The 13,454-nt window shown below is 30.9% G+C and overlaps 1 pseudogene; it reads left to right on the top strand.

Annotated features, from left to right (window-relative positions):
- The first annotated feature begins 588 nt into the window (after positions 1-588).
- On the top strand, positions 589-4,830 carry LOC107003841 (annotated as a pseudogene).
- The last annotated feature ends 8,624 nt before the right edge of the window (positions 4,831-13,454 follow it).

Here is a 13,454-nt window from a genome sequence, read left to right as displayed (position 1 = left end):
CTGAACAGACATGTTCCTTGCTGAAAATGGCTATAAAAGGAAGTCAATTTTTGAATTTTTAATCACTGAAAATTTTTTCTTTCTCTGCATTTATTTTTTTTCTCAAATAAAATCAAAGTGTCGATCGACTGAGTCTATGTGACTTGTTGCTGTTCTTAAGTTCGTTGAAGTTAAAGAAGTTTGAGGTACCGCTATTTCTTTAACAGGTTTAATCCGTTTTATCTTGGGAGAAATTAATCCATAACCTTGGGTATAGTGAGGGGATTAAATTTCTTAAGGACACACAGTAGTTTCTGTGGACTCGGATTAATTCTTGTATTCTATATTATTTTCTGCTTCATCTTATTTCTGTTTCTGTTTCTGTTTATTAACTTTATAAATACAAGTTATTTTAAGAATAACAACTATTGGGTTGGGTATTTTTTAATTGTTTAAATAATTTTCCTAGTGGTATTATTTTTTATTTCTTCATAGAAGTACAAGCTTCAAAATATATAGAGGCTTACTTAATTTTATTTGTGGCTTCTTGTTCTTATTTATTTAAAAGATCTTCAAAAGGATGAGGAATAGATTTGATTTCCCTCAAAAATGGTGAATGATTCTCCGAAAACTCCAAATACATCGTCGAGGTTGGCAACAAATCCAGTAGTGGGAATATGGACAGCACAATGTTGAAAATGCTTGAAATAGAAGATGATTCCAAAACACGAAGAGTTTGAGGAAATCAGATTTAGGTTTGTTGAAAAACCCTTTAACGGCAATAACAAACCAAATGGTTATTGTGATGAATCTAACTATATTGCCTATGGTTCTTGTCAAACTTGAGTGATTAACGGTCCCAGTTTGCTTTAAACTCCATATGTATTTAAGAGAGAATTGTACCTGAGGAAAGATTACTCTAAAATGGATGCTTATTATTTCACTTCTTCATGGAAGAAACTTCGATCCTCATAGTAGTGGATAATTTTCTTCAACAAAATCCCTAGTTCAATGAATTAAATTATAAAATTTCATCTTCACTAGCCCCACAATTATGGAAGATACTATACCCTCTACCTCTCTTCTTGCCAACTCCAATATGAAGGTGTAAATAGTAACCCTTAAAGGTCAAATCAAATCCTTCAAAAAAGGTGAATCTAGCAATTGAGATATCTTTTCGCACCTTTATGTTAGAGTTGGTAAGAAGACCGGTAGTGGGTATAGTATCATCCATGATTTTGGGGCTGGTAAACTGAATTTGAAACTGTGATTTCACAGAACTCAAAATCTTGTTAAAGAAAACTACCCACTTTATAAAGATCGAAGTTTCTAAGGAGTAAAATAACAAGAATACATTTTAGATTAATCTTTCCTCTGGTAAAATCTTCTCTTATACCGACATAGGGTTTTAGGTTGATTGTCAGTTACCTAAGTTTGAGAAGAATCATACTCAATATAGAACGTTCAACACAAGAGCCATTAGGTTTGTTGTCTCAGTTAAAGTGTTCTTTAACAAACACACTTATGATTTCTTCAAACTTTTCATGCATATACATCGTTCTCCATTTCAAGCATTCCCACATTTTGCTGCCCATACATTCACTGATGGATTTGTTGCCAATCTTGACGATATTATTTGAAATTTTGGAGAACTATTTTCCATTTCATAGTATAATAATATTAATTCCTCTATCTATTGAAGATTTTTTTAACCATATAAAATTTAATAAGCCTCTATATTATTTTTTGCTTTTGCATGGGTGAATTATGAGTGACTGACAACGATGATGAATATGAACTAGGAATTAATTTGGTTTTTATAACGATCTGCTCCCATCGTAATAGAAAAACCAATGTGTAAAAATTTTGGACCGGAAATTTTTTGATTGTAACTTGGAGTATTCCAACCTAGTCCAGATTTTGACGAAATTGGAGTCAGTAAGCATAGAGAAATCTGGTGAGAAATGGGAGGTTTGATGGAGAATTTTACCATATGAGTATATATCTAAGATGTTCAGGAAACCATATGACTTTACAAAATTAAATTGGGGAGAGTACAACTTCGAAAATTGATTATAGCGTGAACGGGTATATTCGGAGTGATGTGGGATGGAGGTGTGTTCTTAAATGGGGGTTTGGAACTTTTAATTTGACTTCATGTCTCCATGCAAGACGCCAGGGTGGGATTAATCCCGCTAGGGAGGGGCCGCTATAGCGGGATTGGGCCGCCACAACATGACAGACATGACTTAAGTAAAAAAAAAATCCCAAAAACATCAATATTCTGCAACTTTTGATCTTGAGAGCTAAGAATGAACCATGGATAGTTCTTGAAGGTTTTCCACCTCTCCTATCACCAAAGGTAAGGTTTTTACTTCTGATTCCATTTATCAATCCATAGAACATAGTTTCTTGGGTAATTATCGATGGAGAAGGGTTTTGATATGAGTTTTATGGTAGAAAAGTCCCTAAAATTGGGTATGGGTATCAAGGGGTTGGCCAAGGGTTGATGAGTTTGATTATAGTCCGAGTAATTAGGCTTCGTTTATTTATTCTTGTGTTGTATTCATTTGTTGTAGACCAGAACAAGTGAAAAAAAAACTTAAAAGAGAAGAATCAAGTTTCTTAGGGGATTAACGTAGGTGATGGTTGTTATTTCATGTCTGTCTTATATATATTAGTAATTGCCTCATTATATTGCATGTAGGTATGAAAATGTTGAATTATTGATCACACTAATCGCAAATGAATATGAAAGAATAACAATATGCCATGTATAAATTGTATGATTGTTAGAATGTACAATGTAATTGTGATTGTGGTATGTTGAATGGAACGAGTGTCACTTTTCAACACACTAACAGTGATCGAATGTCACGTGCCGGGATAAACTTTGGAACGGCTGTCATGATTTGGTACACTAGTTGTTTCAATATGTGATTAATGAGAGGACCATGACTTGTCATATATGCGTAATATGGAAACGTGGAATTGTATATTGATCCTAAAATGATATTAGCATAGTCATTGTATGCATTTTTATGATGTTCTAATGACTTGCTTATATAGAACTTAGTGGTATAGCCACGTGCTCCTACAGTACATTGTGGTTGTGTACTGATACTACACTTGCTCTTTCTTTGTTGAATATATGGAATCATCAGGAAATTACTGACATACGTCATTTCGAAGATTAGTAATCGAATCGAATTCAAGGGTGAGCCAGTTCTTCCAGGCTGCAATGAGTTCTCTTTTTTGTTTAGTCCATTTCCTTCAGACTTAGACTAGTTCTTTAGGTAATTCTGTTGTTTATTTTGGGTTATACCCACTTTCTTAGACTTGTTGGTAGAGTTTTGTTACATTTACTTTTAGGTTCTAAAGACTATTTCTGCATTATTTTTAGTTCGATTGTTTCATTAGACTTTCGAATTTATGAGAACTCCTTAATGATTATTTAGTTATTTAAGTCTGCTTCCATATCTTTAATTCTTAAGTTCTTAGTTAAATTGCCCAGTTGGGCTGTAGTTTCTCCCACCGCAGAGTTAGTGTAGGTGCACTCATGATGGTTTGGGTTGTGACAGTTTTAAAGATGGGGTAATATGTTTTTTTTGAACTCGGTGCATCCCCTTATTAATAATTAACTAAAAATTAATTTTGATGACAGGAAATTCTTCTGGTCATTGTAAATGTAATTATAACGACGGGATTTGTCTCCCTTAGTTAACAAATGGTCTTTAAAAGTCAAGTTTCGTGTACTGATACTTATAATGTTAAAAGAGTAAATCATACATAATGTAAAGAGGCATTACTTATATGTGATATAACGAGGATAAAATAGACAATGCATAGATAAAAGGAGGGCAGGGAGTTGATTGTTGTTCAAAGTTGAGGGGAGAGTTTGACATTTAAAGCAGATTTGGGGAATAATTGAGGAAGGTTGCATTTATCATAGAATTCATCACTTGACCAGAAACAGTGGGCAATATTTTTGAAAAAAAAAATCAACAAATTTGTCTAGATTAATTATATGTCATGTATCAAGGAAAGGATAGAATTATGAAAATCAAAAATGAAAAAACTAAGAGACTAGTTTAATAAGAGAAATTTTAGTAGCTTAGTTAGTTAATTAGCTGAAATTTTTGCATTGTTCGTAAGAGTTTGATTCCTCACTTTGTAATCTCCTCCATAGTTTTCCTTTTAAAAAATATTTATTAGAAAATGACATCAAAATAAATCATATAAACAGGATACAAATCAATCGGCATTTAGATAAGAATTAAACATTATTATCCCATTTCACATGTATTCAAACATTTATGTTCATACATTGTGATATCTTCAATTCCATTTTCGGGGAACAATTTATGATGAAAATTCCTCTCAGATCTTTGTTTTTTCATCCAAATCTTACTATAAATGAATAATGGAAGAAAAAATAAGTGAAAAATGATTCAAAAATAAACAAAAAAACTTAACAGATTCAGATAGGAGGCTGGGTATTTGATAATTCGGTCCAGTTTCGATCTTCTCTTTTATTTTCAGTTCTTCCAATAGTGTTACTGAACATCTAACCAAATTATTTTGGTTTCGTTCTATTAATTCGGTTCGATTTTTGTTTGTAAAAAAAAATTCACAATTCACACAAAAATTAAAAAAAAATGGAAGAAAAAACAGAAGCATGTTGGACGAATACCATGGGCCGCGGTGGAAATTGATAGTCGCTGACTCGTTGATTGCTGATCGACAATTTTGTTCGCAGAGTTTGTTGCTGTACTAGTCGCCACAGTTGTTGTTACCCTGGTCGTAGCAGTTGCTGGTGGCGGTGATCATTGGGTGGCTGGTTTTACTTGAAAAATTGAATTTTGGAACCTAAATAGTGCGGGGCAAAGTGGAAAAAAAGAAAGAAAAAGTTGAAGCCCTAGTGCTGGTTGATACTTGATAGTTGTTAATTTTCTAATGGTAAAAAGAAATAAAACTTAAATGGGAGAAGTGTGTACCATCCGATTAAATTGATTGAACTGTGGAGTATTAAATGATCAAATATGTCGGGTTATGGGTTGTTTTGTTGGGTCATTAATTGAATCAATTTAATTAGGGGTCGTAATTGGTTTTGAATTTTTGCCAAAATAGACTTAATTTGTATAGTTTTTTGAAAAATAATATATAATTGTGTTTAGGATTTTTATTTAAATTTAATACTACAAGAATACTATATTATAATATTAATAAAATGTTAAAATAAATTGTAAGAATGAATGTCATATAAAATAATTCGTTTAAATGAGTTGTATTCACTATGATAAATGCATTTTATAGTTTTGTTATAACTAAAAGGCAATTAAAAGTTTCAAAAATAGGCATAATAATACAATATAGAGAATATTAGTTTTTAAGTACCGTATAAGTAGTAAAATGCCACGCAAAATTATGAGTAAATTAACTATATGAAAGTAGGGAATTTTCTACCATTTATTTTTGTTGAAATATATATTTAATGTTATTGTAAGGGGCTATTTGATTACTGTATACGTTGCATTTTATTCATGCATAAATAGTTGCATTAATGTTAATATGTTTGCTAAAAAAAATTTATTAGGTGGAAAAGTCAATATAACGTATACCATGTCTTGTTGGTAGGATTCCTAATTTTGTATGAAAGTTATTCGTGTATTAATTTTTTGCGGTGTTTGGTTATGTTTTTTATAGTCCTACATAATCAATGCATGCTTAACTAACGAGGGAGTCTATGAATAGGTAGAAGGTGAAATAAGTTATGCAAGTATTAGCTATACATATATTAAAATAATAAATTACACATTTACCTCTATTAATTTACTTTTTCTTAGAGCTGTCAATATGGGCTAGCCCATCCCATCCGGGCTAACCCATACAGGCTTTGACATTTTACGGGTCAGGTCGGGCTAGCCCATTTTTTGTATGGGCCAGAAAATGGTCCGCCCAGCCCTATATTACATGGGCTACAGGCTTGCCGGGCCAGCCCACTTTTTAAAAAATTATATTATTTTATAATTATTAAATTAAATTATAAATTATAATTTAAAAATATTATCATAAATATCGACAAAACAATATTATATTATGTTAGGCCTAATTTGTTTGCACTTAATGGGGCTTGAATCTTAATCATTCAGATTTGCCTCATTAAGTGTGTTTGTTTTTAAGAACTGAATCTTAATTATCCAGATTCTGTTCATTAAGTTCGTTTGTTTTATTTTCTTATAAGCCTCTTAATGGGTCTGAAAATATCTGAATAAATCAGATCTGTAACACACCCTTAACACTATTCATACTAAAAAATAAGACTCCTATCTTAATTCAACTAAATCACAACAACTCATAAAAGTTATTTTCTTATTTAATTAATATTTAATTACATGCCTGCCATAATAATTTTCTTTATTCATATTAACTTAATATGCATCGTTTACTTTCATAAATTAATCAATATATTTGAATGATAAGCACTCCCATGATATAATATTTAGCACGATTTCAATAAATAAGAAAGTATTAATTATTTGATCGATAACAATAATAGATTTCTCAAATAAAATAAAATAAAATATTTTCCTAAACTATATATTTACTACTCTATATAAACTATTTTAAATTGTGTTATATTAGATTCTCAATGTATTTGAGTGCAAAATATAATCATATTAATGATGTAACTTGATGTTGAGTTCTTAAAAGATATATCATATTACCTTGTTACGGTAAAAAAGTTCAAAATATTATTTTATATGAAAAAAAATTATTTTACTAACAAGGTTTTGATAATATTTTATTGATATAACGTTTAATTTCATATGTGCATTCATATATTGAAAACAAACTGTGCCAATAATTTAGTGTTCAGATTCATAGACAATATTTTAATATTCAGATGTTTATTCTGATTTACAGATCTTAATATTTAAATGCGTGTTCCAATTCAGACGTCTTAATCTTAATAGAAACAAATGAGACCTTAATGTCACTACTTGTTAATCAAATTCACAAATAATATTATATTTATAATATTTAGGAAAAATGCACAAGTACCCCCTAGACTGTGACCGAAATCCCAAAGACACCTAAACTTTTTTTTTTTGTAATTTTGTGTATCTCTTTGACTTACATGGCATCCAAATATCTCCGACGCGCCTCAATTGCGTGGAGTCACATAGAGTGCCACATAAGACAAAAGGTGTATAAAATAAAAAAAAAGTTCAGGGGGTAATAGGACCTTAGTTTAGTTAAGGTGTGTCTCTAGAGTTTTGGTCATAGTCTAGGGGATACTTGTTCATTTTCCTTGATATTTATTAATTTTTTTCAACTAAAAGTATAAATATCTAAATAAAAATATTAACCTAATTGTTTTGATTTTTGACTCTCTTTATTTTTAAATTTTAATATCATATTATATTTTTTAATTAATTTTTATTAGCCCACGGGCCGGCCCTATCGATATTTCTCAAGCCCCCCAAATGAGCAGGCTTATTCAGCCCGGGCTAAAAAGCCCTTTTCTTAAATGTGCTCCAGAAATCTTAGCACACCCCTATTAAATCCCGGGTTAGGCCAGGCCGGCCCAACGGGCCTAGCCCATATTGACAGCTCTACTTTTTTTTATGAGAAAAGACATAAAGTGACACCTGAAGTTGTCCCAAATTTTTAAAAAGACACCTTAACTATGCAGATGTCCTATTACCCCACTAAACTATTCCGAACATATAATATTACAGCATTTTTGGATCAATTCAAGATTTTAAATGACAAGTGTAATCACACACCAATCATTGTGCGACACGTGTTAATTTAATTTTAAATATTTTTTTTTCATTTTATGTTTTCTTTATTTCTTTCTCTTACTTTTTGACTTATTTTAGTTTTATAATTTTTATTTTAATTTCATTTTAATTTTTCATTCATCTTCCACCCCAACTTTTAAGCTTCCTCCATTTCTTTCTTTATTCCTTCTTCTTCACCTCTTATCCTCACATAACCGCACACCCATATCAAGTTGAGCCCCTTCATTTTCTTTCTCTTTTCTTCTTCTTATTTGGTCAAATTTCTTACTTTCCAAAATTATACTATTTTTTAGACTCTATTGAGTTATTGATAACAAAACTAATTATTTTTCTAAGAATGATCAAAATTTTGAAGGTATCATCATTTTATTTATTTCATTTCCATATAAATTCAAAACTTCAAATGATAATTTGAAAGCATAAGAATTCTCCAAAAATTGAAAAAGTTTAATTAGAATTTGGATAAAAAAACTAAATAATGTCTACTAATTATCTTGAAATCTAATGGGTTTATCACATTGTTAGAAATGTATTTAAATATCTAGATATAATTATAAAATTGAAGAGAGTTAAACTAATAGTAGAATAAAATAGAGATGGAGTTGTGGTAAAAAGTTACATTGAAAGTGATAAGTTAATGAATATCACAATGGATTTTTGAAGAAGAAGGAAGAAAGAAAAAGAAAAAAATAATAAAGAGAAAAAGTTAAGATAATAAGAAAAATAAAAATATATATTTTATAGTAAAATTCTTGTAAAATAAAATTATATTCGTTTTTTAGTTTGTTCACGCTCATTAAGAGAGTGTATACACTCTCGATGCAAGGTGTACAAAAAATGATATAATAATATCAGTTCAGGATTGTTTAGGGTGATAATAGGACACTTGCATAATTTAGGTGTCTTTTTGAAAATTCGGGACAACTTCAGGTGTCACTTTATATCTTTTCTCTCTTTTTTTTTTAATTGAAATCTTTACCTAACTATACCATTTTCCTAACTTTATTTTTTACTTTTTTTAGGGAAAAAAGACAAATATACCCCCAAACTATTGTAAATGGTATCTAAATACCTTTCATTATACTTTTATAACTCCGATAACGTTTAGAACCTTTGGACTAATAGAGGGACACGTGTCACTATCTTAACAACCTATTCAAGTTTTACTTAATTTTTATTTCCAATAAAAAAATTGATCCGAATAATAAAAAACCCCACCAAAATAATTTTATACCCGCATCGATTTTAAATCAAAATTTCCCTTTCTTCTCTAGTCCAAAAAACCAGTTACACAAAGAACTACAACGACTGCATCTTCTCCGGTGAAGCTCCAGATACGAAATCATCTCTGACTGCTATCAAACCTATCCTCCCTCGCTCCAACGAAATCAGTGAGGTAGTGACCTTTCAACCATTAAACCTGACCACCACTCACTAATCTCTCCCTCACAGTTGCCCCAACAACTTCGAAAAGCAAAACAAGCGACCTTGGAATGGATTTAAAAACTCAATAACTTTTTTACATAGCTGAAACTTTGAAATATGAATATTGTAGGGCTGAAAGCAAAGAAAAACTATTTGTGAAATTCTAAAAATCAGCAATACATTCAACAATCACATTACAATGAGAAATATAAATATCAGTCATAAATCAGACAAGAAAAATATGGGAGGATAGGAACAAACACCTCTAGCTCTCTCTACAGAGCTTCAACAATGGAGGTCAAGAAGATACTCCGTAACCCATATCTAATTTGTGGCGTGGGAATATTCTCACCTTCAAATATGTACCACAAAAAAAAGATTTATCGGCAAGCAAGAAAAGAAAACGACAGAAAATTTCCTATAATTGATAATCACCGACAGTGCTACTTGGATGAGTTTCCATGTCTGTTTCTGTCCTTTATTATGTTCAAAAAAGTTGGTTAATCTTATTAAATGTTGTGTTGATGGGAATATCTTTAACTGGATTATGTAATATGAGATTTAACTAAAGAAAAAAAACAAAACCTCTAATGAATTCTCTGTTAGAAAGGAAGAAATCATAGAAGATAGTCTATTGGATTTTGGTTATAATTTCGGTGCAGATCTAAATTATTCGGGTTAATTTTTTAATTGGAAATTAAAATTAAATAAATTTTGAATATGTTTTCCAGATTGTGAACGTGTCCCTCTGTTAGTCCAAAAGGTATACACGCTCCAAAAATTAGACGGTAGTGACATCAAACTTATAAATGTGTAACAGAGGGTATTTAGATACCATTTATCATAGTTCGGGGGTATATTATTCCCTTTTCTCTTTTTTTAATCCACAAATAATTATTTTCTTGTTTTCATTCGATATCCAAATGCACTATTTTATTAGTATTACAAATTGAATTGAATATATTTTGCTGGCACATAGGTTAATCATATATTAATGTTAAATATTATTAATTATATTCCACTTATTTAATTAACATGTATAATTATTTTGTTTCGGATGTAAATTTATACATAATTATATATTCGGTATATTAAAATGTATAAATTAAACAATATATACAATATATTAACCGAATATTTACATTATGTAAAATAGGATATTATAAAGTACTTGAAATATATTAATTGTATTTTATTTATACAAGTTATAAACATAAAAAATAATAAAATGGAAATAACGCTCCCAATTAATTATAGAGGGAATATCTTTTTCCTACTTTTTATTCAAAAAGTGGGAGGGCTTATACTATTTATTTACTTATTTATTTTTAATAATATATTTATTAAATTAAAATAAATTCCATATTTAAAAGTTGATAATTAATGTATTGTGATATCTACATAACTAAAATGGAGTACATGCATAACTAATTAAACCCTGCATAACTAATACTTGCATAGTTAAACTCTGCTTATCTAATACCTGCGTAATTAAACCATGCATAACTATTTTACTGCATCACTAAACTCTGCATAACTAAAACCTGCATAAATCTAAACTGCAACCAAACGACCCCTAAGTTTATTCCAGGTGTGTTCAAAATAGTGGTTCAAGTATGTCATACCGCCATGCTCATTAAAAGAATAAATATATGTCATTTAATGGAACATACTCAACGAATAGAAGAAGCAAATATTAAGTAAATATCTTTGATGGAAAGAGGGTAAAAACCAATAATGGTCACTTTTCACATTTTAGGTCCAATGGACATGGTTGTTCTAGATTCTGAAAAAGATTCTCTAATTAAGGTTCCTCTAACTCTTTGGTTCCAAAGTTCAACAAAGATATGATGTCTAACCCTATGCCCCAATAAGTAAATGGTGGTGGATCTTCTGTGTCTACTTGTAGTAGGTGTGGAGGGAAGCATTATGGTAAATGCTTAGTCGGTAGGGATGTCTGTTTTTGTTGTGGTAAGGGCTTTCAAAAGATAAGCGATTGTCCATCAGTTACTACTAAAGAAAGAGATGGTAGGCAAGCTCCACCTAGTTGTTTGGATTCTTTTTCTCCAAAGAATAACAATTTTTTGCACTTCAAACTTTACATAAGCAAGAGGGTTCTCTTGATATAGTTAATGATATGTTAAAATTCTTTCATCTTAAATTTATGCTTTACTTGATTCCAGTGCTACATTGTGTTTTTGACGCCATATTTGGCTATGAGATTTGACGTTTGTGTGGATATGTTGTTAGATCCTTTTCCTATCTCTACTCTTATCAATGAATACACTATTACTGAGAGAGTCTATAAAATTGTCATGTATCCTTGTCCCATAGACTTACTTATGTTGACCTTGTAGAGCTTGATGTTTTCGATTACGATGTTATTCTTTGTATAGATTTGGTCATTATTGTACTCTTATTTGGATTGTCGAACTCGAGTGGTTAAGTTTCAATTTCAAAAGAAGCCATCCTATTATAGAAAGGGGGAATTTCTATGACTAAGACTCATATTGGTTCTTGTCTTCAAGCTATAAAAATAATTCTAAGGGTTGCATATATCATCTTGTACGGGTTAGGAATAAAAATGCTAAAAGCGCTATTCTTAAATGGGTCCCCATTGTAAATGACTTTCCGTGAGTGTTCCAAGATGATGCAACCCATTTTCCTCCCAAAAGGGAAAATAAACTTCGGTATTGAACTTCCCTAAATACTCTACGTATTTCTATTGCTCCTTACTCTATGGTTCTAGAAGAATTTAAAGATTTAATCCAAGAAGATTTGTAAGATAAAGGTTTCATCCGATCGAGTATCTCTCCATAGGGAGGTCAACTTTTGTTTTTTCACAATAAAGATGGTTCACAATCAAGAAAAAGAATCATCTTGCACGGGTAGATGATTTTTTGTGTCAACTCCAATGAGAGTGTTACTTATAAAAGATCAACCTCTGATCAGGCTATCACCAATTGAGGGTGAAAGAAGATGAAATACCGAAGAAGACTTTTTTCACTTGGTATGCTCATTACGAAATTTACATAATATCGTTTTGTTTGAATAATATTCCCATCGCATTCGTGGAATTGATGAATAGAGTGCTTAGAAAAAATCATTCTATGATTGTAATTATGTGAATTGATGACATCCTAATTTATATATACAGAGTGAGGATAAGCATGCCGACCATTAGATGATTATGTTTCAAGTTCTCAAGGACGAAAAATATTTGCAAAGTCTAGTAAATGCGAGTTTTGTTGAGATATCTGTCCTTTCTACGTAAATTTTTTTCAACTAAGGGTATTGAGGTAGATATGAAGAAGACAAATACAGTTAAAAGTTGTCCTAGAATTCTATTCCCTATAGATATACAAAGTTTTTGGGTTTGACTGGATATTCTAGAAGGCTTTTGGAAGGGTTTTCTTGGATTCTCTCCATTGGCTACATCGACCCAAAAAGAAATTTAATTTCTTATGGTCCGAATAACGTGAGAAGAGTTTCTATATCCTTGGTCCGACATTTTGAGAATTTCACCTCGTACCTTGATCCAACTACATGTGTATAAGTTACTAGCCCTTTTCTTTTCTTCATATTAAGCATCATATTCAATATACGGCTTAGTTATTACGTCGCACCAATCGAAACTAGCCTATTAGATAGTATTCACTAAATCGATGTCGATAATTCTTTTCCTATTAACTACTCCCTTGGTCGGTCAAGTAGCAATAAGGCGAGTTCTAACGCGTGCACTCGTTAAAAAGACTTCTAAACAGAAGAATTATCGATGCATGCAATAACCTATTTGAGAATTGTTATTTAGCTAGGTTTATTTTGTAAATGACCCATGGTTCCCACAACCCTAGTTGTCGATTTAGTTACCCATGCTTAGAAGAACACAATTCATAATTGATATATAATAAATCATGAACTTACTTTGGCAAATTCGAAGAAAATCCAGTAATTCAACTTGAAATCACAAAATTATCTTGAAAACCAACTTCGGAAATTTGAATAAATGCCCAAGTTACAAAGACAAATCTCCAATAACAAAAGTATGAAAGTAGTAAAAGAATCCAAATCCAAAAATGAGGTTTTTCACCCTATTTATAATAAAACAGAGTCCTAAATTAAAAGGAGTTCAAATAAGGAAAGTTTGTCCAAAACACGGCTTTAATCGACGACCCCCACAGACGGTCCTTCAATGAAATGATGGACCGTCAACTGCCTCCATCGATCCATACATGGCAT

Source organism: Solanum pennellii, chromosome 11 (assembly GCF_001406875.1).
Source record: "Solanum pennellii chromosome 11, SPENNV200".
In the NCBI taxonomy this organism is placed as follows: Eukaryota; Viridiplantae; Streptophyta; class Magnoliopsida; order Solanales; family Solanaceae; genus Solanum; species Solanum pennellii.
This window is presented reverse-complemented; position numbering and strand designations above follow the sequence as displayed.